General features: G+C 35.5%; 1 protein-coding gene across 1 annotated transcript in view; it reads left to right on the forward strand.

The window, feature by feature from the left end:
- LOC111502133 (uncharacterized) overlaps positions 1-26,467 on the forward strand; it is a 59,580-nt gene that overhangs the window by 8,250 nt on the left and 24,863 nt on the right. The gene's annotated exons all lie outside the window — the stretch shown is intronic.

A 26,467-nucleotide genomic window follows, 5' to 3' on the forward strand; every position in this document is an offset into this window, starting at 1 on the left:
AAAAAAAATATTATAGAGTGATGCACGCTTTTCCATAACAACGGTATAATAAACAAACATAATTGTCACTATTGGTCTGACGTCAACCCTAATTGGGTGCAAGAAACGAGATTTCAGTCTGTGTGGGGGGTTAATGTTTGGTGCGGAATCATTGATGGTTATTTGATAGGACCTCATTTTTTCGAAGGAATTGTCGATGGGGAGAGATACTTGGTTCGGCAACATGTGTTGCCGAATCTCTTGGAGAATTTACAAACTCGACTGAATATGTGGTTTCAACAAGATGGGGCACCTCCACATAATAATAGAATAGTTACCCAATATTTGGATGATACTTTTAATGAGAAATGGATTGGAAATAAGGGTCCAATACCATGGCCAGCTCGAAGTCCGGATATTACTCCACTAGATTTCTTTTTGTGGGGATATACCATATACTTACTTTATATGCGACGTCCACAAAATGTAGAGGATTTGAAAAATAGTATCACAAATGTTTGTGCTTCCATAACGCGAGAGACGCTTTTAGCTGTCAAGAATTGGGAATTACTAAAAAGATGGAATATGTGTATACTACGTGAAGGAAGGCAATTCGAACACTTACTGAAATGATTCTTGGCATCATTAATTGATTTCGTTATCATCATGTTAGTCGAGTTATGGTCAAAGTAACATATTTTTTGGTAATTTGATATATTTATTTTAATTTGCACAGAAATACGCAACTAGATAAAATTGAACAGACAATAAAATCATAACTGATGGGTTCGATTTATTAAACTCGTATTATTGTATTCATTTTGACTTATTCATGGCCCTCTTTATGCAATAAAATTGCCTTTTTTAATCAGTATTCAAGGAAAACTACAAGTGTGCTTAATGGCTGAATTCAGAATTCAATGCAGAATCCAAAAACGAATCGGAAAATCTAGGTTACCATTAAAAAAATTGGCGTCGGTGTAGCGATGCTGTAATGGATGACGCCTATTGCTGAATCTCTTCGCAAATAAGAGGATCCTTTGACATCAAAATCATCTGCCTTCACGAAATATGGATATTCTCTCTCATTTTTCAGATATTTGCCCGCGAATTTTTATATGGGATACCCTGTATATTCATGGACATCAAATTCTGGTTTACAAGATTCAAAATATACTAGAAAAGAAATATTCTGAAATGAAATCTCGAAATATTCACCTCTCCTAACTACCTACACCGTAGATTCTGGTAAATGCCTGCGAGGAGACAACTACTTCCCCAGCTAATACCATGTTACATATTGAATTATATTCGACAGCACAGGAAAGATCCGACAAAAAAGCAAAGTGCCTCAGATACAAAAATATAGTTTTTATTTTTTATGAAGATGGTAAATTAGAAAGCCAAAACGCTTTTTCTCTTCTACAAATGTTTCCTCATAATTTGAACCTTTTCAATGTTTTATGTAAACAATTTAATTAAAAAAACTCAATTGATTCATAATTGACAATTACCTATGATAAAACAAACAATCACCACTTAGGCTGGATAAAATTTCACGAGAAAAATATCTGGCTAAAGTTGGGTTCGAACTCAGGACCCCACGGCCGAAAGTAACATAACATAAATTGTTTATTATAGATGATTTGTGATCTTCAAATAGTTTTTTGATAACCAACAAAGTTATTTTATGAAATATGGCTTACCGAACAACTATGTTTTGTTACAAACGAAGTGACAAGAATAATTGTCAAGAAAAGTAATTATATTCATCTATTGAAAACACTTTTCCAACTATCAAAATATATTCATGTTCAATAACTATGAGTAAATGGTGCAATAAATTTATGGTATATATCAGCTTCAGCTGACGGTTTCGAAAACCTTTTTTGCATTTCATAATTTTATGTGTATAAGCAAGCCTTTGAAGTATAAAAATGCAATCATTTGAAGTATATCATTCAAAGACAACGGTCAAAGTGTAGGCTGAGATGAAATTTCAAGTAAAAAAAAAGGATCTGTTGTCTGATATAATGAAAAAAGATATATGTATCTGTCAGTTCTCATGAACCGATACTCAACAGCGCATATAATTTGGAAATGTGACCCTCGTGACAATATACAACTTTTTTACAACTTCATGTCGATCTTTCGAGATTGTGTTACATGAAGGAATATTCCCCGGAGAATATTTTTCCACCTACTCGTAGGAGTTCACTCAATTTCATCCAGTGTTGATCTGTTTCGTCTCATTCGGCGCTGCCAGAATGACATCTCACAGAGATGTAGATCATGCACATAAGTTACTTACAGAAACAAACTGGAAGAAAGAGACTTCCCTGAATTTTTTTTGTATGAATATGGAGAAGTAGAAATCCGAAAACCATGTTAAATATGTTCTGTTTGAAGGGGCGGAGCATAGTGATCCAATCTTTATGTCATTTTTCGATATCCACTGCATCAAATTGAAAAAATTGAGAAAAGAAATCGATGACTTTGACCCCCAGTCCCATAGATTGTAGATATAGCAAGCTGCCAATGGGGAGGAAGTGACAAGTTTGAAAATGTACTGAGAGGTTTTCCTCTAGGAATGAAAATCAATAGTGAATTGTAAGTTTGAGGAATTTGCTTTGGTTCGATTTTATTAGCCCAACCTCTAGAATTTTCTCGCAAGAGGTATTTCAGGAGTGTATGACTGTCCAACTTCCTGAAAGAACGTTTTCTGCAAGTGGCTGTCGATGGTTATCTCTCGAATACTTTTACCATCAACGCTGGTGTGCCCCAGGGATTCTTTTTATTGTATATCAACGACTTATTGGAAAAAATCAAGAATCCCATATATTGCTTGGCTGACGACAGCACACTTGTCTCGTCATTCCATTTGGATATAATATAGTGTCTTGACAGACAATTCCGCTTTCTGCGTCGATAAGTTTGTTGGGGGTTGAAATGAACACCAACATGTCTTGCTGAAATTGCAAAGGCTGCTTCTCAAAAGCTTGGAACACTGTTCCGAACCAGAGAACTGTACACACCTTAGCAACTTTTAATGTTATATAAAGCTTGGATCAGACCTTTTTTGTAGTATTGTTCTTATGTATGGAGCTTCGCCCCTAAGTATACCCTGAAGCTGCTGGATTTCATCCAGAAAAGAGTCATCCGCCTGATTGGAGGCACGAACATCACTTGCAATCTTGATCTGTTTAAAAATCTGATAGTCTGATATCTGATAGTCTGGAACATCGAAGAAAGGTTGGAGATTTGTCTTCCTTTTATAGATACTTTCACGAGACATGTTCAAGTGACTTGACACATTTGATTCCAACAAGAGCGGACATATCAGAAATACGTGACGTGATGAATGAGTACAGTTGTGGAGTTTGTGGACTAGATATGATGTATTGGTAACTGTTTTTAGGTCTGATGACGAAGGTATCTCAGATGCAGTTTCATGTTATGGTCTGAAATTTGTTGGTTGGATTTTTAGGTGAAATTGCAGCAGAACTGGTTTGTATGTAGTAAAAGGTTTTGTTTATGTATTTGTCATAGAGAAGGACAATTACCGTAGACCCTCTTGTGAATGTGAATGTTATGTTGTAATTATTGATCTACTTTAGTGTTTTCTGCAAGGAATAGTGATTTTGTAAAAAACAAAGATTGTTTTTGATGATGTGTGCTACTCTTTGTTTGAGTTTACTGTCCGGGGTTGTAGAATCGATTACAGTCTCTGAATTTTCTATGTTATATGCTGAATCAGGTGTAATGATGATATTAGATGATTGAATTTCTGCTTCGGAGAACTTTATACCGGTTGGGTGGACTAATCTATTGTGAAACTGATGATCTGAAAATGGTGGTGGGGTTATTTGATGGCTCAGATTGAGTGAGTGTATTTAATTTGTGTTTTTGAGTCATGACTTCATGGGATGTAATCTGTGAGATAGTTCATGTATTTCTCTCAGATAGACGTTGTTTCTTTTGCTATACTGAATTTGTCTTTTCTTCTTGGATCATTTTTATGTATCATTTTTATGTATCCAGCATGTATCCATGCTGGATACCCATTTTCGATGGAAGACTCTTGTTATCTGTTTTGAGTTTTATGAACTTGGGTATAACGTTTTTTAGAATACTCATTGAAAAACCACAAGTTTTGGTTTACTGTCGTATATCGTATAAGTGATTTAAAATACTGAATGGAATGGAATGGAAAAATAGCTCGTAGCCGTTACTTGATAGAAAATTAATAACACTATCCATGATAATAATTATAGAATATTCACAATGTCTACAATGTCTTTTATATAACAGTAGGTGATTACATAACTCAATTTGATAAATGATTAATGCTGGTTAAACAAGTAGATTTTGAAAAAACAATTAAAGTACAATATCACTTCTAGGAAAATAAGTGAAATATGGGCATTTATCTAATTGAGTTTTCTAATAACCCAGTGTTATAGAAAAGACATTGTAGAATAGTTTGATGCACCAGTCAAACTGAAACCACCGTGTAGCAAAACGGGTGTTCAATGAAATTTATCGTGAAAATTCTATAATTTTTATCATGAGTCAATTGAGGCTAAGCATATGGCGATAAGCGCATCCTCAGCTTGATGCAATTTAATCCAGTTTTATGGGGAATTGAAAAAATACCAGCGTGGTTCGAACAGAACTGGCTGGTATCTCAATCGTCACAAAAGAAAAAACAGTCTGCACTGATAGTAGACAAGCCCTATTAGCCTTGAACAGACAACGTGTTACCTCAGGGCTAGTACTAGAGTGCCACCAAGGGTGCCATTAAGATTTAGATGAAAACATTATCCTGAGGTGGGATAAAGGGTACGACAGAAGTCGCATTGATGATTGTTCAGCCAAGGAAGCGGCTGGACTAAGAATTTTAGGACCCAGTGTCACCTACGGCCTGATGACTTCGACAATTGCGAAACTAGACAAACGTCACACCCATGCTCAATCCCTAAAGAGATGGAATGGAATGAAAGGATGCAGTCTTGCCAGAATCACCCTGGGCAACCCTGGGAAGCTGGTGCCGAAGAAATATCTGGCGATGACTAGGAAAAACAGTAGGAATTGTGACTGGCCAATGTCAACTGAGGAAACACCTCCATATTATGGGTCTAGTGAATACACCTCTATGCAGGATGTGTGAACAGGAAGATGAAACTGTCAGGCATGTCGTATGTGAGTTTCCGGAATAATCGTCAATAAGAGAGTATGTGTTCGGCGAGTCTTGGCCTACACCTGTCGAAATGAAGGAGATTCCTCCTAGTTACCTGGTCGCTCGGTAGCCAAGCGGTTCGGCGTGGGTGCTTTGTTCACTCACTCGAATTGACTGCCGTGTTGGTCGGTGGTTCAAGCCCTAGTCTGAACGATCGATCTTCACTTGCTATCGTCTAACCCGTGTTAGGAATCACACGTTAAAAGGTGAGACCTCGTTAATCCTTAGCTCGCACAAGGTTCGACTTCTGAGGGTTGTCGTTCGTAGGGGTGCGACAGCTGGCTAACGGAAAAACAGATTTTTCTTTGAAACTGTCTACCTTTCTGGAAAGGACAGGATGGACAACTCCTCGGAAAGATATACAATGGGTTAAATGTAGCATAAGTGCTGTGGGCCTACACTCACCCTTCCTACTTTACAGATCTACAGATCATGGATAGTCAAAAAATCAGCCAAAAATCCTATACTGAATATCGTTCATATAATTTGTTTTCTAACCCAACCCTCCATCAATATACTTTTATTATTTGTAAGTAAACTCATAACATACCTGACAATGATATTTCATAAAGATTGATTGCTTTTCTTATCGAATTACTACAGGTGACATAAAATTTCACACTTAATACAGCCAAGAAAAATTTAGGATCGTGAAAATGGAAGTGAAAATGGAAGTGTATAAAGATGTAAAGATTCATATCGAGACTTTTTTCAATATAAAAAGGAACCGCTATGACGGATTGATCCTAATTTGTTCTTGAATTTCAATAATATAGATAATCTTAATTTGTGTATATCTACAAGAAATATGTGAAACTATAGGTGATGCATTTTCTTCTCATTCACTTATACAGTGATCAATTTGTGCATTATTTGCCATACTTTGTAAAATGATAATGAATTATATCATTTCACATGCATGTATAAATATCCGAAACTGAAATTTCAGACGATAATTGAAGAAACAGTTTTAGTTCTGTGAATGTGGGTACATAATTTTGTTTTTTTCTTCCATCAGCAATCACACGAAATGTATTCTACAAGGAGATGATGGAGAACTGTCTCTTTTCGAGGCCTTTTCATGCATTCACGATGAATTCCAATAAAGTTTCCCAAGAATCGCAATAAAAAACATTTTATCGTAAAACTGCCCAGTGTCCAGTGTCCAATCCTAAAAGAATAGCTTGGGATGATCTACTTCACTATAAAACTTCATATAGAAGATCCTCCCAGACATTGTTATGACTAATACAACGTCCCAAAAGTGTCTAGAAATAGTGTTGTAACGTACAAAACGGTAGCTTTTTTATGAAACAAGCTTTTTTAATCATCTCGTATGATATATGTCTCATTGAAAAAATGAGCGGTATTTTGTTTGGTAAAAGATATTTTCTGGGTAATTAAATTTTGACTGAAACTCAGCAAGGAGTTTTGAAGGTCATCTTTGGTTATAACTTTTTTCTATTTTTATTTTTCTAATATCTTACTTGTCAAGAATCTGAGAAATAAGTTATTTGAAAAATCGTATACTTGTACCAACAGCATTCGCAGGGTTGATAGTCGGTTTTTTCTACTCATTCAGTCATCCGATTTTTGGAAAGGTGGTTCGAGCCCAATGGGAGGACGATATATTTTCACTACATTTGTCCAACATATGCCGCAGCTTAGAAGGTGAGATCGCGTTAATCCCTAACTTGCACAAGTTTAGATTTCTGAGAGTTTCGTTTGTAAGAGGAAGGGGCAACTGCTGGTTATTGTAATAACAAAGGTTTCTCAACGTCTTGTTTGATCAAAAAAATCATTTTTCAACTTCCTATTAGTAGGAATTATCACATTATATGATAATTCTTCGTCTTTTACAAATCAGAGACGTTGCAATTTCAGTAACAAAATGCATATCCATTCTCGAAAATTCATTGAATTAACGACTTAATGAAACAGTATGTTTTGCAGGTTTTTAATAATCGAAAAATAATTTCATCACAACTTTTTTATCTAAAGCTGGTTGAATCGAAACTCGTTAACATTTTTTCTATTTTCTTTTACATACGCGAACTCCGCATGAAGAGCACTTTCTTTTGATAGTTATACTACAAAAACACAACAAATTTCCAATAATTCCAACACACCCTCACCAAAAAAGATTCCTTTCTTAGACGAGATACTGAATTGTTAATTAGCAATTTGCTGAAGACACTGGGAGATCCAAACTTCGAAAACATTTTTTGTTTCAATCACATTAGAAAGGTTGTATTTTGAAAATATTAAGATATGATTTTAAAGAATATCTAGCTAAAGAAGAAATCAACATTTTTTGGTAAACACGATGTTAAGTGAACTTGAAGATTAATTCATAATTCCAATGTATAATGTGCAATATCTCTGTCCACTGAGTAAAAGTATTGTTCTTTCTGGATCTAAGAAATTTCGCAAGAAATTGAAATAACGCATGTCATTTTCAATGCTATCGAAAAAATATAGTCCGACCATTTCAGAATTAATATTTTGGTCAGCCCAATTCTATCAATGGCATGGGTGGTCGAGTTATACATCATTTGAAAGGTCTTTTGTTCCTCTATTACCTCTGTAATTTTTTACGAAATTGGTTTATTCGTTATTGAGAAATTGAATGTTGAACGTTTTATTTAAGAAAAACAGAAAATTTGCTCTCGTTCATTTTAATGAGGAAATCAACAACAAATAATATCGGTGGAAACAAAATCAACGGATAAATTGTTCAAAATAACCTCCACCTAGTTCCATACAATAATACAGTCTCCTCTCGAAAGCGTTCCGTACATTATTCAAGATGTCCGGGGTCAGCAATCGGCATTCCTGAACAATTCTCTGTCGCAGGTCTTCTAGATTTGTAGGCTTAGTAGAGTACACTTCAGAAAGAAATCCATCGGTGTGACATCAGGTGATCTAGCTGGCCACTCCACTGGACCCCCTCTGCCGATTGGAAAACGTTCGTCCAAAAACTGTCTCACCCGAACATCAGAATGTGGGGGTGCACCATCCTGCTGGAATGTTATTTCATTTTCTACTGAATTTTCATCATTTTCTGATATTTATATTATCATAGGATCTACACATACTTGTAATAGATTTAAGTATGTGCCATTGGAGGTAATCTCCATTGAAATTACCTCCAATGAAGAATGGTCCAACAGTATGATTACCAAGATTGCCGGCTCAGATATTCAATTTTTGCGCCAAACTAACTCCAAACACAGCTCAGAATCATCGAAACGTTCTTGTTTTTGGTCAGCATTGAGCTCGCGCGGAACCTACTTTGAACAGAACTTTGTCATAGTCAAATGCTCATGCAATATAATGATAATAATAATATTCCATTATTTTATCATTTGAATGCGCAAAGGTTACATAAATGATTGAAAACGTCAATATTTCAGTTACATCATTACACTGAACAAGGACATGTCAACAATACAAATATACATATACATGTATATAAAAAAACATCAATTATATAGTTTCAAAATGAAAAATTATTATCATAAAAAGAAATCGTCTATGGAATAACGAGACTTACCAAGTAGGATCTTTTTCAGTCTTGATTCGAAAATATGAACACTGGGGGATGGTTTTATATGATCATCAAGAATATTCTAGAGTTTGTTTGAAGGTGATTGACAATGTTTCGTGATGAATTTCACTAGTTCGGACTTCCATTGTCTATTATATAAAATGATTTGAAATCCCTGAAACAAGTAAAAAAGAATAATTAAAAAAGAATAGTTGAAAATAACAATTATATTAAGCAACAATAAACCTGAAATGAAATGATAGTAAAATAACCTACAAGTAAAAATATAATAATTGAATAAATAAAAAAATTTATTCAATTATTATATTTTTACTTGTAGGTTATTTTACTATCATTTCATTTCAGGTTTATTGTTGCTTAATATAATTGTTATTTTCAACTATTCTTTTTTAATTATTCTTTTTTACTTGTTTCAGGGATTTCAAATCATTTTATATAATAGACAATGGAAGTCCGAACTAGTGAAATATTCTAGAGCTTACAACCAATACAATAAATATTTCTTCGATACAGAGATGTGCGATGAAAATCAGGCTGCAAGAGATTTCTATGACGGCAATATTATATCAATGATTGTTATCTATTGCAAACTTATTTTTATCCTTATAGATATAAGTGCAAGCTTCCATTATATATAAACTGTAAACTGTTAATACACCAAAAATTATGAAGTATTGACGACAACTGGTTCTCATATCAATACTTTCCATAATTCGAATTGCGTATTTTTGAAGAATAAAGATCCGATTCATACCGGCACTGTTTCCCCAATTCAGTATACCATACTTCATGGGGGAGTGAAAATGTGCAAAGTACAGCGTAAGCAAGACATTTTTGCTGCAGTAGTCTTTCATATACTTTATGCTGTAGCAACTCCTTCTCAGTTTATTAGACAATAGTTCTATATGTTTGTCGAAAATTACTCCCAGAAGTTTCACCTCGTTACAACAAGTTATTTGTTTTTCTGTATTTTTGAATAACACAGGTGATCTTTATTTGGAGTGCCCAAAAATACTGTGACTGTTTTGTTATGATTCAGTAATAGACAATTCTTTTCAGACCAACGAATGATATCTTCATAAATCTTCCCAGTTTTACTCAGTAGCATGTCTATGCTTTTTTCAAAAATTAGTAAATTGATATCGTCTGCATAACACACTATTTCTGTATCGTATCTGTTCTGTAAGTCGAAAGCTCTTGAATAGTCAGTGAACAGTTCCAGAGCATATTTTCCCTTATCAAGATTGGCTACAAGACATTTTTTAAAATCACACAGAGCAGATTCTGTGCTCATATTTTCACAGAATCCATATTGATTTTCCGATAACAGTCTCTCTGACTCCACAAGAATGATGAGAGTTGATTAGCGATGTCCATTTTAATGAGTTTAGAGATACTTGACAATAAACTGATGGCTCTATAATTGGAAGAGTCATCAGAATCACCTTTTTTGTATACTGGAAGAACCACAGCTAACTAACTTCAAGCATTCTGGGAAAATTCCTTTAGAATAACAAAGATTGTTGAGAAAAGCCAATGGTTCATATAAGCCCGCATACGATTTTTTTACTATTATAAGAAAACAAGTATAGGCGAGGCATCAGTCAATCTAATAATCATACTGATGATCTTCAAACATGACTCAACCTCTGACGGAAGCACCAAACTCTTACGAAGGTTCGAAATAGCAGGACACTATTATAATCTTCATGCAGTCATTGTTCACTGTGGTTCTGTCGTTGAATCTGTTTATTATTACGCATTGGTCAAAGACGAAACGGACTGGTTTAAGTTTGACGATAGTCGTGTCACGAAGTGTTCTGGCGATGTCTTCAATTTATTGGAGGCTACAATTTGTTTCACAGAAGAGAGGACATTGGCAGATCAATATCTTCAGATGATGTTGTGCAGCAGGTTTTTCCGGGTTTTCCTGCAGCTGAAAAAGCAAATGCGCCACTGGAATCAATGAGTTGGCCCCGGAGCGACAATTAATTTTTGTTTTTTCATAATTTCATGATTTATATTACTTTCTTTTTCATTATATCATTTTCAGCCTGAGTAAATTGTTGATAACAAATTTGAAAAAGAGCAATTTTTAATTTTTTCAACGGGAATCTATTCTGAGACCTTTTGAAAATAGCTCCAAAGAAAGAAAAAGTCTCGGATTTAACAATCATCTCGCTTGCAAGAATTCAGAAATATGTGAAGATTTTACTTATCAACTCAGTATCTTCGAGCTTGGGAATTTATACTCAGATATAGTAACCCATGTGGCATGAACAGTTGTAATAATCTATAGTTCATTTTCAAAAGAACGTGCTGCAGAAAATCGAGAACAGCAATAAACATTTAGGAAAAAATTAACAATAATAGGAAAAAATTAACAATATTTTTTTTTTTAATTTTCACACACCATTGGAATTATTCGTTTTCAGCATTCAGATGACTATTATTATTGAACAGGTTACGGCAAGTGTAAAACACCTATAAAACGTGAGGGTGAATGTAAATATTGCGACTTTGCTCTTGAGAGCCGTATTTCAACTCGATTAAAAGGAATAAATATTAATGAGATTATCGAATGCGTTTTTATTAAATTTTGGCAAAAATATTCACATCGAGTTCTGAGTTTTTTAGGTAATACTTTGCGATGCTTTGCTGATGCTACTTTCGTAATTGAAAAGTTAGGGAAAAATATATTGCGTTGATGATCAAAGATGCGTTAACTGAAGTTTTCATTTTCAGTAGGGTAATAACTAGAATGTAAACCGTGATTTTGGAAGGTTTCTTGAGGAGTAGGCAATCCAAATTACATCTTTTGCCTCGCTGATATTTGGATTTCTCATTTTTGAGATGTTTATAAAGGAAACAATTCTTTTTTCATTACTTAGTAGGTCGGTAGCAAGTCGGTTCGACGTGGGTGCTTTGTTCACTCACTCGAATTGACTGCAGTGTTGGTCGGTGGTTCAAACCCCAGGCTGAACGATCGATTTTCACTTGCTATCATTCAACCCGTGTTAGGAATCACACGTTGAAAGGTAAGACCACGTTAATTCTAAGCTCGCACAAGTTTCGAGTTCTGAGGGTTGTCGTTCGTAGGGGTTCGACGGCTGGTTAACGGAAAAACAGATTTCAAACAGACATACAGAAGTTATAGGTATTTTCAAATGTCCTTTTTCATTCATTTTCTCAACACACATATGATAATTAGTTTCTGGTATAGATTGGTGAATTTCTTTTTCAATACGACGATTTGGTCGGATCCCTTTTGAGGTAGGATTTCTGTATTCGTTAAACCAAAAGTCAGGAATGAGCTGTTGCCAAAATTATTTGGGGCAAATTACTCAGAATAAACTTATGCCGTAGGCCGTAGGTGATTCTTCAACATGAGAACGGCGAGCTGTTGCCAAAATTATTTGGGGCAAATTCCTCAGAATAGACTTATGCCGTAGGCCGTAGGTGATTCTTTAACATGAGAACGGCGATGGAACTATTTTTGAAGAAGAGGAGAGTGATTCAATTTCAAGAATTAGAACGAACTAGTTTTGAATATAGTTTCATATTGTAACGAATATGAAGCCGCCCCTGACCGATATGCCGGCCGACTCAGCGAACAAACACATGACATTACTGCGAAAAAATGCAACCCCCGGTGAAACTCTAGTCGAGTACCGAACCGACTACAGATTTCTAGAAAGGACCGGTACATTATATAAGCCCGGCTTCCCGAACCAAGAGGACAGTTCAGAAAGTGAATCGAGCGGCTAAACAAGAAATTCAAATAGTGGAAATGAATTAGGTCTTAGTTGCTAAGTGTTGTAAATAAATATAGATTTTCAAAAGTTCCATGGAAGGTTGCATTTTCTGAGGATTCTTCCGTATCACAACCACTTTTCTCATCAAAAACGTTTTTCGTATATTCGTGAATCGAACTATTGATACTTGGAGACTTTTTACGATAGTTTTTCTGCAGAAAAATGTCTACGGAACTACAATCATTAAAGAGGAAAGAACAAGAACTATAGAGTCTTTCATCAAGCCCTTCCTATCTTTGAATTTGAATATCATCGTTTGAAAGACCTATTGATGAGTAGAGCGCATCCGAAACGTCCATTTTTCCGTGACTCATAAATCGTGCTGAATTTGACCGATGGCATGGGGTATGTTGGCTTTAAGGACTAATGTAGTTTGTGGCTTATTAGCATACACCTGCGACTTGAGAAAACCCCACAAGACAAGCCTAACGAATCGATTTGAGCGATCTTGGTGGCCAGTTCACACAGCTACGTGAGATGACCATGCTTTCAAATCGCTCGTGTAGAGTATCCAATGTGGCATGAGCTGAGTGTCACGTAGCGCCGTTCTGTTGAAACCACATATCGTTGGCGTTCATATCATCCAATTTAGGCCAAAAAAAGTCGGTAATCATCGACCTATAGTGCTCGCCGTTGACAGTGATGACCTGGCCAACCGATGACGCCGCCAGCTCAAAGTTCACACCAAAAAGTGACTTTTTCAGGATGCATTAGATATAATGTGGATTGGTATCGTCCCAATTTCGACAATTTTGTTTGATCACGTACCTATTCATCCAGAAATGTGCCTCTTAGCTAAAGATGATTTTTCAATGAAAATTAGGGTCAGTTGCCAACTGCTCCAGAACCTATTCAGCAAAAACATGTCGTTGTCGATGGTCGTTTACTGGGTCAGTTGAATTTTGTACCGGTGCAAGCCCAAGTCACGATGCAAATTTTGCCAAGTTGTGGTCTGCGGAAGGCCAAGTTCTTGTGAGCAACGCGATATCGACTTCCATAGATTCTCCTGCACACTCTCACAGACAGAGGCGGAATTTTTGGCAGATCTTGCGTTTCGTTGACGTACGGGTGTTGGTCGATCGTTAACTGAACCAGTTGACTCAAATTTATCTACTTTATCTGAAAGTCATTCCTATAAGTAGAAAACGTGGTGGTGGCTGCGATTCAAATTTGTTTTTGATGTGAAACATCTATAGCCGCACGTAAAACCGGTTGCTGGCGTGTCGACGCATGCCGTGACGACGGGTCGCTATGCGCAAGCGACTGTGCGATTCTCTTCCCACCAGTTTGGCGTTACGCTATCTCACTCGCTACATATTTTATAACTGAAGTGTGCATTGAGCCCGCGTATATTTGGTCTGTCTCAAGAGTCATTAAATGTGAAATATGCTCCCTTGGTAGATTAAAATTTACAAGTTTTCATAACAAATAATAATTTTAAACTAATTATTAATTAATTTTACTTTCATTCTGATGAACAATAATGCACTGAAACACTGTCATGAACACTGACAAAATTGTGTTTCAAAATTAGCTGATAGCGAGTAGCACACGAATGTTTTTCTCATTTGTTATAAAACAGGAACATATGAAAAATTATTTAATTAATTTTTTATTAATGGTGGAATTCATATTGAAACTGATATTTATAATTTAGAATATTTAGTGATTCATTGCAATATCTAGCTAAGATTCTTGAGTTTACTAGTATATTACTAGTATAAAATATGAAAATATGCATGCATACATAAAATATAAAATCAGTTTTTGAATACTATTTTGAATTTATTCAAAGGAAGATCTTTGTAGCAGTTTGGTAGATGATTGAACAAGGTTATTGCCATGTATTTTGAGCAACGTTCTGTTTTTTGGAGACGGTGATTCGGCACTTCCAGGATTGCTGTATTTCTTGTGTGATATCTACTGTTTCCCAGCGTTCTGAAAGAGGTCAGCTGTGTTTTGGCATATATCAGTATATGCATGACATATAAAGAATGGAAAGTCAGATTTTCAGCTGTACAAATATATTCTTACAGTACATGGGTCGGGCTACCTATCGGGCGCGTCCCCAGGTAGCGGATAGGGGAACGGCCAGGGAACTGGGAGCCATGTCCGGGAAGCCAATGACAGTAATGTCGCTGCACCTTCCAAACCCTTCACGAAGGCCGCCGTGAGACACCTCAAGGTTGCCAAAGAGAGTGTGTGTTCGGCGAGTCTTGGCCTTCACCTGCCGATATAAAGGAGATGTCTCCTAGTGACCTGTCCACCTTCCTGAAAAGGACAGAATGGACCTATGAGGACAACTCCTCGGGAGGATGTACAATGGGTCATCTGAGGCCTAAGTGCTCTACAGATACAGAAACAGATACAGCTTTTCTTACAGCTTTTGATTAATTCCATCTTCTGTCTAGGTATCTGTCCGTTTTTCTGCACAAAATTCTTGACGACTTATATTTCGAATAGGAGGAGATAGATGACTGAAATTTTAAAAAGAAATAGACTTGATAAGAAAGCTTGGACTGATAGAAAAAAATGGAAAATGGAAAACCTGTTTTCGGGTACCTACTTTTAGGAAAATCTTTTGAGAATCAAATAGCTCCGGAACAAAGGAAGTTATACTTATTTCTTAAACAATTTTATAATGAACAATACATTTTACAAAAATGTTGAATACCTATTTTTATTGCATTGGAAGCGGGAAATGTAAAATCAATGAAAATATTTTTTGATTATTTTCAGAATAACCAGAAATATCCAAAATTTTCATACCATCAATTTCATTTGAAATAACAGATGCACAACAAATATTGAATTTTTTTTCCTGATTCTAGAAGTTCATAAACTTTATAAAAAAAGGATATAATAAGGGATGGAATTAGATACTTTGTTAACTCTGAACAGTTCTACAACAGAAAAGTGGATATTTCGAAAAATCACTAGAATAATTTTTTCACCAATGCTCTGCATCAATTTAATGCATGAACATTTTTCTCATGTTCAAATTGAGTATCACTACATAGTATTAAACAAAGTCGCTTCCCGCAGTCTGTCTCTATGTATACTTAGATCTTTAAAATTACGCAACTGATTTTGATGCTAGTTTTTCTGATGAATAGAGTAATTCAAGAGGAAGGTTTTTATGCATATAACATGCATAATGTAGTAGAGAAACACTGATAATTTTCGAGGTTTCTAATGTTTACCTCACATTATAATACATTTTTTTGCGCTAACATTGAAAACGCTGGCTAAACACAACGAGATAGATAAAAAATGTACTACAGTACACATTTCAAAGATCTACAAAAAAGTTTGCGATGGTATATGTCTATCTCTTAAAGAGCTAACCCACAATAGCCACTTTTTATTCTCGAGAAATAATAGCTTATTTACGAAGCGATTTTAGGCAATAGAGCATTAATCCTTATCCAATTGAGTACCTTGAATACATCGTGCATTTAATATAGATCAATAAGGCCCCTTGCAGCATGTGATTGAAATGAATATTTCCGAAGATATTGAAGGGTGGGAAGGGACATAGCGGTTGCGGCGGTGCCGGCCGGCGGCGCGTTTCTAGAAATAACGCGTCGAAGGGTGCGCTTTCCTATAGCGCTTCATGCTTTATATATAGTTTTATCATTGCACCTATGCGGAGTCGGGGCGGATTGCTAGTGTATGATATCACAGAAGGTATGGTAGATTAAACTACATGGATCTGAAGTATAAGTAACAATTTATGCGTCTTAGTTCTTGCCTATGTCTTGATTTCAGTCCCAAAAAAATCAATGTGTATGTTTCATATCCTCGTCTTTGAATTGTGAGCTTGAAAACTCTCGAATTTCAACTTTTAGAACTAAGACCAATGACATAACTCGTTCTGGAAAAAGCATAAATGAACGTAGCATTGGCAAGTCATTATTTCTCTCAACCATAGATGATTGCTTCAAGTTCCTTTCCATTTTTATCGACCTTTTTTTGGGTAATGGTTACCTTCCACAATCTGAAAAAATATAAAAATTATAATGGAGAACTTTATACAAGTGTAGAAGGGCAAACTTTTTAGTTTACCCCGATAAGTTACTGCGTAAAAATCAAAGTATTTTTCACAAAGAAAAATCTTCTATTTATCAGTAACTTGTCGTATTTCACAATTTTGCCTATCCAAAAAAATATTAAGAAATTACACTTATCTTTTACGTTTCGGAGGCCAAAATCTGCCTCCGTCTTCAGAAATGGATAAAAATTGGCAAAATTGTGAAATACGACAAGTTACTGATAAATAGAAGATTTTTCTTTGTGAAAAATACTTTGATGTGGAAGGTAACCATTACCCAAAAAAAGGTCGATAAAAAACTGATTTTTTCCTCCACAAAAAATGACTTTCGTTGAATATTCCTTTCCATCTTTTTTGGGCATCATGACGCAATAATGAAATGAAGGAGACATGCGTATAATAGGAAAGCATTTGGGATTGACGTAGAATGTTAAGATCGTTGTATTTCTTCAGATTTGTATCAAATGAAATTTCGATTAATTTTATTAGTCACAAGAATCAACGGCCAATTTTGCGCCAGTTCCATTGTAGATGTCATTCGCAAAATTCCAACATAATTTCATTAACAATCCAAATGATACTAAAAGCTTTATGAACGCTAAAAGTTTATAATTACATCAGTGGTATTTTCCTCTGAATTTCCATTATCGAGCAATGTTTTAGAGACTGGTATATATCAATATCGTATGAGACTTCTAGTATACCACCATTATCAGTATTTTCGTCAACAGAATATTCGTTTCATGCTTGGAACTGATTTGGCATTTGTTTTGCCGATTTTTCGGAATAATGTTCGGTGGTGTATATTATGAGAACTAGAAAAAAGTTGATATTTTCCTTTTTCTGCAACCACTTCCGATTTTCTTTGCAACAAAGTTACGAATTTATCAAATTCTTTTTGAGGTTATTGAATGGTTGAAAACAACTGGAATGCATTCGAAATTGATAATATTGAAGATCAATTTATTTCAGGCTTATTCCTCAACTCTGTTCAATCAAGCTTCACACTGTAATTTAGGATATCATATCATTCAGTCAGAAATCAGTATCTCATACATAACTCACCAATGGTTTTGCATAAATCCGGCCACCAGATTAGTTGGGTATGAATTTCCATTAGAATTGTGGTTATTCTGTGGGGATAAACGACATGAAATTATCTTGTAGGGTTCGAACTTACTCTTATCTCATTATTTCAATATACTTTTGCAAGAAATGAAAAATGTAATGACAAAATAATTGAAGAAGACGGGCATTAATGAAATATTATATTTTGATATGCAGTGACTACACTTAAAATAACTTATTTATTAAAGTAGTAGCGAACCGCCCCGGCTCCGTACGAGTGCAATGCGATCGCTGCTAATCATGAAGTGCTATAGGGAGAAGCGCGGCATTCGAAGCGCTATTTATAGGCACAATCCAGCGGCCCCCTGGCCGGTACCAACGCAACTGCTTTTTCCCTGCATTTTAAATATGTAATATCTTCGAAAATATTCCTTTAAATCACATGCCATATTGATCTTTATCAAATGCACAATGCATTTAAGGTACTTAATTGGATAAGTATGAATAAGTATTAATAATAATAATAATAATACAGGTCTTTATTATTTTCAAATAATATACATATAGATTTTAACATTGTATGCAAAAAAAAATAAAAACATTTCTGAAAATAAAGGGCGAAGTTCATTTTCTGCAGACAAACGATAGTTTTACTACGAAAATGTTCTTCCACTTAACCCTGTATTACTGTATTGCTTAAAATCGCTTCGTGAATGTGCTATTATTTTTATAGGATGAAAAAATAGTTATTGTGGGCTATGTCTAAGAGATAGACATATATCATCGCGAACTTTTTTGTAGACCTTTTCAAGGTGTATAATACTGTAGTACATTATTTTGTTCTATCTCGTAGGGTTCAGCCAGCGTTTGCAATGTAAGCGCAAATAAAATAAGTGAAATTATATGTTGAACGGTTTTATTAAAAAATAAAAGAATAATAATGATGTTTATAATGTAATGAAAACTGAAAAATAATTCGGAACGTCCTAGGTAGCAGTCATCACACCACTCTTCTCAGCAATCTACGGTATCGATCAGATAAATAATAATGAAATCGTTGGGCGTAGTAGGTATTTACATATTTACCTACGTCCAACAATTTTATTATTATTTTATCCGATCATTACCGTATATTGCTGGGGAGAGAGGTGTGATGACTGCTACCTAGGACCTTCTGAATTATGTTTTAGTTTTTAGTACATTAAATACTGTTCAACTAAAAAATGTTTTCAAATATAACTGGAGTTTTTTCCCAACACCAAACCGTTATTTTAACACCTCGACACGTGTTTCGATCACCAAGAGGAAGATTAAAAAGTTTGATATTCCTCTTGAAGATGATCACTTGGTGATCGAAACATGTGTCAAGGTGGTAAAATAACGGTTTGGTGTTGGGAAAAACTCCAGTAAGATTAAACATTGAAGATGATCACTTGGTGATCGAAGCATGTGTCGAAGTGTTAAAATAACGGTTTGGTGTTGGGAAAAACTCTAGTAATATTCATTACTACACCAAAGGTTCCAAACAGTGTGTCATAAGTAAAAAAATGTGTTTATTCACGACACCACATTAAGAAACTCTAAAATGATCATTGTACTATATTATGCACATATAAATCTTCGCATAAATTATGCGCATCAAAATCCATTGCGTAGTTTTAAAGATCTGAGCATACATAGGGACAGACAGAGGGAACCGACTTTGTTTCATACTATGTAGTGATTTTCATCTCAAAATTCTCAACATACTCGTTACTATTTTATTTATTGTTCATGTGGCAACATAAGAATGAACAAGTCACACATTTTATATTTACACTGGAGACGAGATGTACCAACACTAACATAATCTAGAAACTTTCTTGAGTCGAATACAAAGACCCAACGAAAAAGTTTTTAATGTGGAATTTGAAACTCTTAATGAACTAAGAGTTTTAATGAACCTGAAAATAAACAAGGGAATATTAACAAAGCTGTCGAGATTTTGCAATGATATACAGGGTGAGTCAACAAGATTCCCTTGAATCATTGCTATCAGGGAAAACAGTTTTTCGAATTGCTTAATTTTTTTTCGCAGTCGTATCGATAAATACTATCTTTACAAATCATTTACTCGCATATATGGCTGATTGAGCCGACCGTGGCCAACCAAAGTTATATTTTTTTGAATAGAACACTAGCTCTCTAAGAAATTTTTGTTTTCGAATTTCCATTGCGGCATTGCCAAGTTATTCCAGAAAATCCTATTTTGCAGAGAATACTTTTTTAATTCACCACCCGCATGGCTACAGCAATAACTATCACTAGATGGTATGAAAAATGCTAATGTACTAGCGATTACTTTGAATATTCGAAAAACAAATTTGAGTAAGTGATCTTAAGAAAATTCATTTTTTGTGGTTACAACAATTACTAAAACTTGGTATAATTTGTAAAATATCAGTTTTTCGTATAGTATACCTCTGATATGAAATGTAGTGAAATGTTGAAACATTTCAAACAAATGTTTTACCGAGCACTCTATATATTGTTTCCGACAGTTGAGATTCCCGAAATTATCGTAGTGACGTTGACTAATCATTCCTAAAAAAATCCACTTAATTGCTGTTGCCTTGCGGGTGGTGAATTAAAAAAGTATTGTCTGCAAAATAGGTTTTTCTGCAATAACTTGGCAATGCCGCAATGGAAATTCAAAAACAAAAATTCCTTAGGGAGCTAAAAAAATATGGAATCGAATGACGTATTCATATACTGGGTTTCCTATTTAAAAAATATAACTTTGATTGGCCACGCTCGGCTGATTCACCCAGTATGCGAGAAAATAATTTCTAAAGATAGTATTTATCGATATGACTGCAAAAAAATTGTTTTCTCTGATAGCAATGGACCGAGGGAATTTTCTCGACTCACCTTGTACTACAAAATGATATGGATCGTATCTGACACCATATGCGATTTCAAATTGATCAAGACTAAATAACTATATGTATCATTTTCAATAACATTTGATTCCAACTATTAACTATATTGATTGTTACGTAGTTTGTAGTTTCAAATTAGTTTGATACTGATACTACTGTTGTTGTTCAGTGTTTGACTGACATTGTTCACATTCATTTTCATTTCATTTATTCATTCATGCAATACATACTCGTACATCACTATTTTGAATAATATATTACTTCAGAGTTACCTCGTTTGTTACATCATTTTACATACATCATTTACATTTACAAATCATTTACATCATTTTCTAGTTTTTTTAATTTTCCCAGATGATGCTTCTGTAAATATATAAGGAATTTATATTTATTATAGGTGTACTCGTACTGTTGAAGAGTAACGTTGAAAATCGTTTTTCTTTTTTGTGAATAATTTTCAGTAAAGAATTCACAGCAATTTTTAGAGAGTAAAGAATATTATCGAAGGCGCTACCCCATGCTGTAATGCAGTAACTTAGGACAGATTCAGCCAAATTATTATACATATTTATTAAATCGATTTTGAATACGATGTCTCCCAGATTGTAAAATGTATTCATTAGCAATCGTTTCTTTTTGATCAAGTGATCAACATGTGCATCCCACCTCATGTGCTCTTCAAGAAAAAATGAACATTACTAGATTACAACATAGAATTTTTCACGTAGTCATAGATATTGTTTAGTCTAGTTCCACCAGAAAATATTTCAATGAAATGTCAAGCGTTTGACTGTTCATTATCCTGAATTTTCACTAATTCCCCATTAACAAATATAATTTGTTTAAGTAACACTTTGAAAAACCGCAACACGTGTTTTGCTATTCAATAGCTTCCTCAAGCGTTTTTATATGTATGTATGTGTTACGAATCACACGTTAAAAGGTAAGACCTCGTTAGTCCTTAGCTCGCACAAGTTTCTCAACTTCTGAGAGTTGTCGTTTGTATTGGGCGACAGCTGATTAACGGAAAAACAGATTTAAGATTTTTAGATTTTCTTTAGTTCAACAACATTGAAGACCTCAAAGCACTCGACTTTCGCTTTCCTCAAGTCGAGTGGGCTGAAGTCGAAAACGAGGAGTTCATCATGGCCTGCCAGGATGGTGTCTATAACACCTTTGCCTACCGCAGTCACGTGATGAGTACAGAGGTTCCTAACACAAGCTGCAGGGCCTGCAGCGAGGTGTCCGAGACCCTAATGCACTTACTGTCAGCATGTCTAGCATATGCGGTCTTGGCATATCTACGGCCATCTACGGCATTTTGACGGTATTGACGAGACACCGATGTTGCTCTACGCTCCGGGAAATGAGAAGTGCCGAACTTATTGGAACTATTCATTCCCCACCTTCAGGCTTGAACAAGCTTATAAGCCTGATGTAGTTCTTTTCGACCAACAGAGCAAGACGATATTCGTCGTTGAGTTTTCAGCGATAAGGCGAATATTTTTCGAAAAGAGAAGGAAAAACGGATGAAGTATCGAGATTTTCTCTTTGAACTCCGCAGACTCAAACCAGACCACTCTATTGAGATGACTGTTCTGGTTATTGGAGTATTCGGTGGAATGATGTCTCCTCTACCCTCGAAACTTAGCATCATGCCGGGTTGCCACACGAAGGCAGACATCTTGGCTGGACAAATGCAGAGGGATATCATTCTTGACACATTGCGTCTACTCGGGGTATATGATTCCCGGACTTAATGATCAGTTACCGCACGGTGTGGGGAGACGAATAACAAAACTGAAACAATATTGACACAATAAAGATATAGGAATCAATGATAAATCTTGATCTACTGGCACGAATAAAAATTGGAAGGTTGAAAAATTAACTTTCTGAAAAAAATTATAACTGTTCAACATAAATAATCGAATCTTGAAAACTGGAAAATGCCAGATTATTGAAGCAGGATCTTATGTTTGATTGAGACGAAGATATTTTTCTCTGAAGGTGAGCTATCGAAATCCATAATTTCCGGAGACAGTTGATCATAAATCTTAGAGGCATTGTATGAGAAACTTCGCTTGAATACTTCGGTCGTATATTTGGGGATTTGAAGTTGATGTCGATTTCCCGTTGGTAAATTATTAATGTTCCAAACATTTACACATGTTGACTATATTTCAAAAATATTATTTTAATGACTTCCTTCCTGATCTGTATATCTAATATATAAAAGAAAAATCGTTTTAGTTATACCTATTATTTATAACTTAAGAACGGCTGGACCAATTTTCATGATTTTCGATTTTTTGGGTTTATCTCTGCTCGGAATGACAAAATATCTGTAATAACTAACATATGGAACATTAAGATTGAAAAAAATCAACGTCGTTGATGTATTCAGTAAAGATGAACTTTGTCTTTTACACTGAGTAATTTGGATGAATCATTCAAAAGTTATCACGATAAGATCTGTATCTGTAGAGTAGGGAGGGTGAGTGTAGACTCACAGCACTTAGGCCACATGTGACCCATTGTATATCCTCACGAGGAGTTGTCCTCCTAGGTTATGGTCCATCCAATATATTGGCAGGTGTAGGCCAAGACTCGCCGAACACACTCTCTTTGGCAACCTTGAGGTATCTCACGGTGGCCTCCGCGAAGGTTTTGGAAAATGCAGCAAAATTACTGTCGTTGCGCGACTTCTCCAACCTTCTTGGGGTTCCCTCCGTGGAGGTGCACAAGTGATGGAGCGCTTGGATTCAAGGCGCTTGCTGTTGGAGGTACTCTGCATTGTCCAGACTCATTCCAAGAGGTAGATTGGTGTTGACATTTCTGTTCATCCCCAGTCACCGCCACACCGTTTTTGTGTTGTTTCATTCATGTGTGTTCCCACGAGTAGCAAGGGAAGAGTCGGTCACCTCTGGCAGAGCCCCGCATTACCAGAGGTAGGCTGATTACAATGAGGTTTCGCCCAGTTTTCCAAGGGGATCGTTCGTGACTGCATATCACTCTGCGGCCATTCAGCTGTCGGCATGATTCCTTACACTTTAGCTTGGGTAGGCTGGCCCACGGTGGCATGTTTCGCAAAGGCTTTTGGGAGGTTTTAGTTCTCCTCACCCTACTTATTTCTGTCACTGACCAGGAGTCCGGCGACCCCGTCCGTAAGACCACATTGGCTTCCCAGGTCCCCTAGTCCCCAGTCCACAGTCCCTTGGCTGTTCCCCTATCTGGCACCTGGGGACGCGCCCGATAGGTAGCCCAACCCTCGGGCACGATTAACTTGACGCAGTAAGCCATTACGCGTCGCGTCTATTATAAGACGAAGCGCAGGGATACAAGGGCGGTCTAAGCGTCATCACCGATGACCTAGAATTTTGAAATATGCAGGTAGGTTCTTTGTATAGCGCAAATAAGCATCAAGAATGGGAATCAGAAATTTCCACCCCCGTAGGGGAATAATAGGGGTTCAAAGATTGTATTGAATTTCGTCAGTTTTGAAGTTGGAAACCTGATGTTTTGGGTTGATAAAAAATACTGTTAATATTAATAGGGGTTCAAAGATTGTATTGAATTTCGTCAGTTTTGAAGTTGGAAACCTGATGTTTTGGGTTGATAAAAAATATTGTTAATTATTTGTTTTGAAGGTCTGTCACAAAACTCAATGTGACAAACCAAATTCTACGCGGGCGAAACCGCGGGCAACAACTAGTCAAATAATATACGAAGAAGTTTAAAAAAAGCTATGCAAACTGTATATATTATATGGATCAGATATTCTCTTTAAATAATTCATACTGTAAATGTAAGAGTCAGAGGTACATAAATGCCACCAAAAGTTTTAAACTGAATTTTTCAAACTTTGTTTTTCACATCAAATATATACCATATTCACCCCTGGAACTCGTCTATCGTCTATCGTTCACAAAATTCAATTCAAACTACAAGAATAAATTCCAAGAAATATCTTTTTGACAAATCATAACATTTTTTTTGTTATTTTTTCTATACAATATCCATTCATTAAAGGATGTGTAATGATATTTAGGACAGCATTTTTGTGGTTATGTGGAAGAACATTTCAGTGGAGGTCTTGTCTCCAAACGAAATGAATTCCGCCATCAAAATCGAAGTTGCTTCAAAGATTGTTTGTTTCAGAATTTACTCAACTTGAGAGTTTTTTTTTAGGAAAGAAATAGCATATTTTATAGAACTCAGTTTTCGAAAATTCGACTTTAAGCTCGTGTCCATTCATACTTAACTATTCTACCGAATAAAACGAATGTTTTTGTTTCCATTCTCTGACTTACTGAAAATTAATCTCAAATACAAAGGACTCAAGGACTCTACTGTTGAGAAAACGTCAATTGTGAATTTACGAATCCAAATTACTGTAAGCACGCTGAAGTTATAATCCGCAATGAGCACCACCGTCAGTCACAGAGGGATAATAACGTCATAGAATTCATAAGAAGGTTTCAATACTTTTATTCGTCAAAGTTATGTCTTAGTAAATGTGAGACGAAAGACGAACCATTCGAAAATCTCAGCTAAATGATAAAAAACATAGAATAATAGAGGGATTTCCTTTTTCACAATAGTTCTATTCCAAAAATATATAAGAGTGCATTAAGAAATGAGAAGAGTACATAAACTTTCCTATCATATCACCAATGTTTTGTTAATAGACACATTCGCTTCGGTATTATCCACAATGGATGTGAAAATACGACCACACAGGGTTGATGTGTGGGCTGTTATTATGCCAAAAAACAATAATTGGTCCATATTTTTTATAAAAGTACGACAGGAGCATTGTATCAAGAATCCCCCAGCGTTTTCCTGATATCACAATGAATACTTATTCCATGAGCGCCATTTCAGTCAGTGCATCTTTACCAACGTCACAAAAGTCGATTAATTCCGTCAACATAAAAATTGCGTGCTCGAGATTCGAAGAAGTCGGCGAAGGCGGTTTCTTCCTAGTCCTGAGAAAGTTATCGAAGTGCTAGAGAATATGGTAGTCGGTTGACAAGAGTTCTGGGAAGTATAAGCAGAAAACTAAAAAAAAAATACTTGAGTGGCGGTGCTAATAATTTTCCACCTAAATTATTGAAAAAGTGTGCTCATTCACTTTCTACCGTACTCTGTCATATTTTTAATATTTGTGTAGGGTCAGGAATATTTCCAGATCATATATATGTAAAAAAAAAGTCAAGTGCTTTGAGGTCTTCAATGTTGTTGAGCTAAAAAAAATCTAAAAATCTAAAATCTGTTATTCCGTCAACCAGCTATCGCACCCCTACGAACGGCAACCCTCAGAAGTCGAAACTTGTGCGATCTAAGGACTAACGGGGTCTTACCTTTTAACGTGTGATTCCTAACACGGGCAAATAAAGCTGGCAATAGTGTTACTACTCTATAAAAAGGGAGAACAGAACGATATAGGTAATTATAGGCCAATCAGTTTGTTGACATCTTTTTCTAAGTTATTCGAAGTGATCATATCAATTAGAATTATTAATTTCTTCAATGCCCATAATTTATTCAATGATTTCCAATACGGTTTTCTGAAATGAAAAAATACAGAAACAACACTGTTTGATTTCATAAACGAAATTCATTCCTTACTAGAACAAGACTCTAGTGTTTGTACTGTTTTTCTGGACCTGAACTGTGTGGACTATTCTGTGTTAATACGAAAGCTAAGTCATCATGGAATTAGGGTACAAAAAGTTTGCTTCAAACATCAAGCAGAAGTTTAACAGAAAACAAAAAGTTTGCATTGAACATCAAGTAGAAGCTTTTTACTCTGAC

This window comes from Leptinotarsa decemlineata, unplaced genomic scaffold, assembly GCF_025532065.1.
Source record: "Leptinotarsa decemlineata unplaced genomic scaffold, Ldec_3_MD MMD2_tig00026328_RagTag_RagTag, whole genome shotgun sequence".
NCBI lineage: Eukaryota > Metazoa > Arthropoda > Insecta > Coleoptera > Chrysomelidae > Leptinotarsa > Leptinotarsa decemlineata.